Below are 7237 nucleotides of genomic sequence, written 5' to 3'. Positions count from 1 at the left end.
AACTCATCCTTTATGGTGACCTGAGCCAATAAGGTCCCTCTGCTTTAAGCAAGTTTGAATTGAGTCCTCATATATACAGCCTTGGTAAGATGCTTGACTTCTTTCCTGATGTAGCTTAAAATCGAGTCCTAACCATTCTTCTATAACATCTCTACTAGAATGGAAAGGGAGGGGAAAGGCAATTTCATTTAGTATGAAGCAAGTAAGCCTTTCTCACTCTCTTTTTTCTTGTATTTTTTTATAGTTTTAAAACATATGTATTCATTGTAGAGATAAGTAAAAACAAGAAATGGATGGAAATTCCCTGGTGGTCCAGTGGTTAGGACTTGGTGCTCTCACTGCCATGGCCCAGGTTCAATCCCTGGTCAGGGAACTATAGGATCCTGCAAGCCCTGTGGTGCAGCCAGAAAAAAAAAAGAAGGAAAGAAGGAAGGAAAGAAAGAGAAAGAAAGAAAGAAAGAAAGAAAGAAAGAAAGAAAGAAAGAAAGAAAGAAAGAAAGAAAGAAAGAAAGAAAGAGAGAGAGAGAGAAAGAAAGAAAGAAAGAAAGAAAGAAAGAAAGAAAGAAAGAAAGAAAGAAAGAAAGAAAGGGAGAAAGAAAGGGAGAAAGAAAAAGGAAGCATTACATAAAAATCTCATTTAAAAAAAATCAGTATCCGCTGTGCCACTAAGTCTTATCAAAGCTCTTCTACTATTTATGAATTTGGTGCCTCACCCAGACACTCAGTTGACATAAGTGATGACTGTTCATAGTTCACAGATGCATCATTCTCTGGAGAATTGCCCTTGACCTATGGGAACCAATTTACCTGGAATGGCCTGGGAAGCTGTGCCTTTTCCTGGGAGGAGCCTCCAATCAGTGGTTGATAAAACGGAAAAAAATCCCTGCCCACCCCTTGCTTTAAGGGAGAACATTTGCAGTGGCATTCATGCTCCAGAGCTCCCTGTAGGACCAGGCTGGGTCTAAACTTTAGCTGAAGGTGATCCTCTCTAGCTTCTTTCCTGGTACTGTCCTGAGGGTTTCTCCTGAGAACATCTCAGGTTCTGCTTCTGGGGAATCTCATCTAAGGCATCATCTTTAGTCCCTTCATATTTCTTATCTATTTCCTCCTTTTCATTTCTATTGAAACTACCTTCTTCCTCTATGTTTCAAGGTGTACATACAACTCAAGTTTTTCCTGTACAGAAGGGTCAACTTTAGTGCATTACACCTCTATGAAAAATGCTTTTGAAGAACCTGGCTCTGTTACAGGTGTTCTATAAAGCCTACCTGAATACTCACTCCCATCCCGCATCCATTCCAAGTTTCTAAAGCATTCTGCTTGGATCTTTAAAGCATGATTTTACTGTATTTAGGTATTTGTATGCCTGTCTTTCTTGAGAGAAAAGTTTATCTTTCATCCATGTGCTCCTAAAGTGTTTTTCTTAATTTTCCTTTCAGGATGCAAACCAATAATATGCACTGGTGGAGATGCCTTAGCTACATCCTTAAGATCCTTTAAATTCTGCCACAGCAGGGCTGGCACAAGAGCCCAGAGAAGAGCAGAAGGGTCATGTGAGATGAATTCACCTCAAGAAGCTATGGACATTGTAGGCGCAAACGGGATAGGGAAAAGGGTAAATTAGAAGGAGGTCCTGATTTGCAGGAGCATAACAATATACTCATGGGCAGAGATGGCTTTTACTGTATAGGAAGATGGGAGCCACGTCTTCTCCTGTGCTGATCAGGTGGCAGGAACATGGTGGCAGTAGGTGACTCTGTTGGTATACTCGTTATATGGTTAGAGTGAACTCAGGTCCTGATCAGGGTTAGGTTGTATATGAAAGGCACCAGGGTCTCAAGGCTGGTGAGACCAGCTGGGGACAGCAGGTATTTTCATGGCTCCCTGTCTTATTCCCACAGGGGGTTTCAGGGATTAGTTATAAAGTAGGAGATAACTATCCATGGGAGTGTGTCATCCTGGATTGGAACTCATAAAAGGAAGAATATGCCCTTAGGTTATATAGCTGACTTGTGTCTGAACTTTCTCATGCCCCATCAATGAAAGGCAACAGACAGGCCAAAAGGTCCTTGGAAATTCTCCCATGTATTCCCAGTTGTGATTAATCAGGGTACTGGTACTTGGACAAATGGATTGGGCAATTTGGTATAACTTTTTTTTTTTTTTTTTGTGGTGCACGGGCCTCTCACTGTTGTGGCCTCTCCCGTTGCGGAGCACAGGCTCCAGACGCACAAGCCCAGAGACCATGGCTCACGGGCCCAGCTGCTCCGCGGCATGTGGGATCTTCCCGGACCGGGGCATGAACCCGTGACCCTGCATCGGCAGGTGGACTCTCAATCAGTGCAACTCAAGCGCTCAAGCGCTGGTATCACTTTTTGAAGCCCTGTCTTGAACTGAATGTCTAATATTTTTTTCACAGCTATGCCTTTAATTGTAACTTTAAAGGAAAAGAAATGCTCGCAGTGAAACATTAGCACATCACTGGTTGTCAGCTGTATTCAGATTTCAGAGATATTAAGATGTGAAAATCTATATATCTTACAACCAACATAATACAGGAGTATTTAGACTTTGGTGAAAAACTCTGACATAGGGAGAAATGATTAGTGGAGAAATGAAAATATCAGCAACAAAATAGAATAAGATGTCCCTCAATCATGCCGCACTGCCACCCCCAACCACAACAATCTGGCAATGATCCACAGTCAAAAGTGCCTTTATGGAACCTGTGGGATCCAGAGCCATATGCCAAGGGACTCAGGAGGAATCTGACCCATGTGTTCATTGGGTAATAGGCATAGATATCTTAGTCTAGGCTGTGGACCCTGCAGTAGCCCATGAACCAGCTCTAGCCGTTCTTGACCATGGAATGGGAACCTCTAAAGAATGTTATCTCAGACAATCACCCACAGATGAGAGAGCCTTTGTGGAAGTCCAGGTTTCCAGTGGAGAAATTCCAGCACACCATTGGAGCAAAAAATATATGTGTATATATATATATATATATATATGTATATATATATATATATATATATATATACATATATATATATATATATATATCAGTTTGGGTGCATTGGAAAGGGTAAGAGGGACAGCTTGACTTTATCCATATCACCTCTCCCTCAAGGTGGCACAGCTTAGAGTCCAGAGAGATCTTTTTTGCCTGTGATTTCTCCCATGGGGTATGGAGGTCAGGGAGTGAGAGCATGTGAGTGAGTGTCCAACTTCTCCAGCTGTGTCAGATGATGCCAAAGAGGTCCATTTCCCTTGTGCTGAATTGTGACTGGTTGGGAGGAAGTGGCTGGAAGAGCAGCAGATAGGACTCTGGAGAGCATTAAAGTGACACAGATACTACTAACTGTATCATGAACCCCATCAAAAAGCCCACCTATGAGCCGCTGAACTCACCTCACCCACAGATCCCCCCAACTGGCACATGGACGACCCCAGAACTCCACATACCTCACCCACACACATCTCCACCCTCTGGCCAGCTCCCTGTATGAGCTCATAGGGGTGGTGATGAGAGCAAGCTTTGTCAGATGGCTAGTGAGCACGTGCAGAAAGCCAACCCAAATATGTGGGCCAAGGAGAGACCACAATATTGAGTTTTAGTGACACCACCATTGGGAAGGCAAAAGGGAGGCTGTCAGCACATGGCGTGGTGTGTTGCACAAATGAAAGGAGGCTTACAAGCTTAAGAATTTTGCCACAAGAGGGAGCAAGAAATGTGGAGCAGGTATAGCGATAGAAGGTCAGGGAAAGCCTCAGGATCCCTAGCCGGGCTGACGGAAGGCATTTCTTTCCCAAAGACAGTTAGTAACTACTGGAGGAGGTGACTACTACTTCAAATGCAAAGACAGCAAGGCAAAACTTCAAGAAATGTGAAAAATCAAGGAAATATGACACCATCAGAGGATTTCAATAATCTTCCAGTAATCAGTCCCAAAGACATGGAGATCTGCAATTTACCTGATAAAGAATTCAAAGTAGCTGTTTTAAGGAAGCTAAAAGAGCTACAAGAAAACACAAAAATAATTCAACGAAATCAGGAAAACAATATACAAACAAAATGAGAATTTTGAGAAAGACATAGAAAGCATAAAAAAGAACCAAACAGAAATTTTGAAGCTGAAGAATACAGTGAATTTAAATGAAAAATGCAATAAAGAGCATCAGCAGTAGAATAGACTAATCAGAAGATAGAATCAAAGATCTAGAGGATGGGAACTTTGAAAAACCTAGTCAGAGGAGAACAGAGAAAAAAATTTTAAAAAGCAAAAGAAGCCTACATGATCTATAGGACACCATCAAATAAACAAATATCAGAATCATTGGAGTTCCAGAGGGAGACAGAGAGAGAATGAGAGTTTATTAAAAAAAATAATAGTAGCTGAGAACTTCCCAAGCTGGAGGAGAAACTTGAACATCCAAGTTCACAAAGCTAAAAATCATATGATCATCTCAATAGATGCAGAAAAAGCATTTGATAAAATTCAACATTCATTTATGATAAAAATCCTCAACAAATTGGGTACAGAAGAAACATACATCACCATAAAGAAGCCCCTATATCATACTCCACAGTGAAAGTTTAAAAGGTTTTCCTCTAAGATCAGTAACAAGACAAGGGTGGCCACTCTCACTACTCTTAGCTAGAGCAATCAGACAAGATAAAGAAATAAAAGAAATTGAAATCAGAAAGTTATTGTTATTTGAAAATGATATGATCTTACATATAGAAAATTCTAAAGACTCAACCCAAAACTATTGAAACTGATCAATGAATTCAGTAAAAAATGCAGTATATAAAATCAACATACAGAAATTAGTTGCATTTCTATACACTAACAACAAAGTAACTGAAAGAGAAATTTAAAAAATTGTCTCATTAACAATGGCATCAAAAACAATAAAACACACTTAGGAATAAATTTAACCAAAGAAATGAAAGACTTGAAGAAGTTACAACCAAGTGAAAGGATATCCTGTGTTCATGGATCAAAGGAATTAATATTGTTAAAATGTCCATACCATCCAAAACCATCTATAGATTCAATGCAATCCCTATCAAAATCCCAATGGACTTTTTCACAGAAATAGAACAAACAATGTTAAGATGTATGTGGAATCACAAAAGACCCTGAATAACCAAATCAATACTGAAGAACAAAGCTGGAAGCACCATATCTCCTGATTTCAAACTATACTACAAAGCTACAGTAATGAAAATAGTACGGTACCAGCATAAAAATAGACACAGAGGCCAATGGAACATAATTTGAGCTCTCATGTGATTGGTTAATGTTTGACAAGGGAGATAAGAACACTCAATGGGCAAAGGATAGTCTATTCAACAGATTATGTTATGAAAACTGGATAACCACATTCAAAAGAATAAAATTGGATCTCTATCTTATACCACTTACAAAATTAATTCAAAATAGGTTAAAGACTTAAACATAAGACCTGAAACCATAAAATTCATGGAAGAGGCTACTTGACATTGGTCTTACAATAATTTTTTGGGTATGATACCAAAAGCACAAGCAACAAAAGCAATCTACTTGAGTCTAATAACAGCTTATTAGTTACAGAGTCTTTGGGAATATTTAATGAGTTGATACAGAAAGATACTCGACACAGTGACTGGTACATGGTAAGAGATAGTGAGAGATATTTTGGGTGCTTATCCAACCACCTTTCTTCCCTTTCTCCCTCATTAACAGAACCCCAGTTTTATTGACCTGCCTCAGAAGACCATGACCATTAGACCAGGATTCTCCTAAGCCTACAGGGATAAATAATTTGTCTAAATCAGTCTGATTTGTTTACTTCTTGTCAAGTGATTGATTTAGGCATAGGTATGTGATGTAATTCTGGCAAATGAGATATGTGGGGACGTGTTTTGTGAAGGCTTTAATAATGGGATACATGGTAGGGATGTTTTAGAAGTTGTCATCTGCATGTGAAGCGTGGAATTGCTGCAGCCATCTTGGTAATATGAGGTGAGCAATATCACCATGCTGAGGGTGATAAGACAGAAACAAGGAAGCCCCTGGGTCTTTGCAGATACTAATGAATCACTGAGCTCACCAAACCTAGAATCTCCTACTTCTGGATTTTTTGCACAGTAAACAATTAATGGTATCATTGAAGTTATGTCAGTTCAATTTTCTATTACTTATAGCAGGAAAAGTCTAAAATTGATGTTTACTTTTGTGATTTGTCGATAGGATGGATGAGATAATGCATACAGAGTGTTTAGGCCACCGGCTAATCCAAAGAAAGTGCTTGACAAAGGGTCAAAAGATACTCCTTCTCTTTTTCTGCTTCCTTCTCCTCTTCCTCCTATTATTTTATTGTTGTTATTATCACTGTATAGTCCAGTGTTGTAGATTCTATTAATTTTTTTTCACAATTCTATATTTGCTCTGGGGACATGCCATGGCTCACTATGAGCAGGGAATACTACTCTACACTGTATGGACTTGACCATATGTGTTGCTTTGGCCAATGGAATGTGAGCAGATACAATCTATACCATGTATGTCAAAGGTTTTGCATGTACTCATATAGTTTGGTTTGTTCTCTTGCACTCCTGTCATTTGCCGTGAGAATAACATGGGCCAAGTAGTCTCCATTCCTTCAACCTGGGTCCTAAAATGAAAGACATGGGAGCAGATCTAATCCTATACTTCAGTCTGAAGCAGAGCTGGTCCAACAAGCTCCTGGACAGACATCTGGGCACAAAATGTGTGTTCCTCTAAGTCAATGAGATTTGGGGGCTGTTTATTATACAACATTATCGCAGTTTTTAAAAACTTACTAATATAGCCCCTAAGCCCCCAAATGAATAGAACCTCAGAGTGTTCCCCAAATTTGCTGCCTGGTCCAGGGAGACCTATGGCATCTGGAGTAGACCCTGACATAGCAGAAAGGCTGATTGAGACAGTGGATTTGGGGCTCTGCATCTTATCTTCTTAGTGGTAAAAGGCTCAGGCTACTAGATAGACTTCCTCATCACATCTTTAACTACCATGCATGGAGCAGGTTCTTCCTGCAGTAAGTTTCTTCAGGGCTTCCATTGAAGGTAATTGAGATGAAGTAGGCTAAGCTTGGTTTGGGAATACGGAAAGGATTTGGACACTGTCAGAGGCATCTCTTGATTACTCTGTGTGCAACATAAGTTACTCTAAGGGAAGTGAGTTTGAGAAGCTGGAACTAGTGCCAG

The 7237-nt window shown here is 40.0% G+C and overlaps 1 non-coding gene across 1 annotated transcript; it reads left to right on the top strand.

Moving 5' to 3' along the window:
* The first annotated feature begins 301 nt into the window (after window positions 1–301).
* Window positions 302–373, top strand: TRNAE-CUC (transfer RNA glutamic acid (anticodon CUC)). Its single transcript has one exon. It is a non-coding gene; the product is annotated as a tRNA-Glu (tRNA).
* The last annotated feature ends 6864 nt before the right edge of the window (window positions 374–7237 follow it).

The sequence above is a fragment of the Globicephala melas genome, chromosome 15 (assembly GCF_963455315.2).
Source record: "Globicephala melas chromosome 15, mGloMel1.2, whole genome shotgun sequence".
Taxonomy (NCBI): Eukaryota; Metazoa; Chordata; class Mammalia; order Artiodactyla; family Delphinidae; genus Globicephala; species Globicephala melas.
This window is presented reverse-complemented; position numbering and strand designations above follow the sequence as displayed.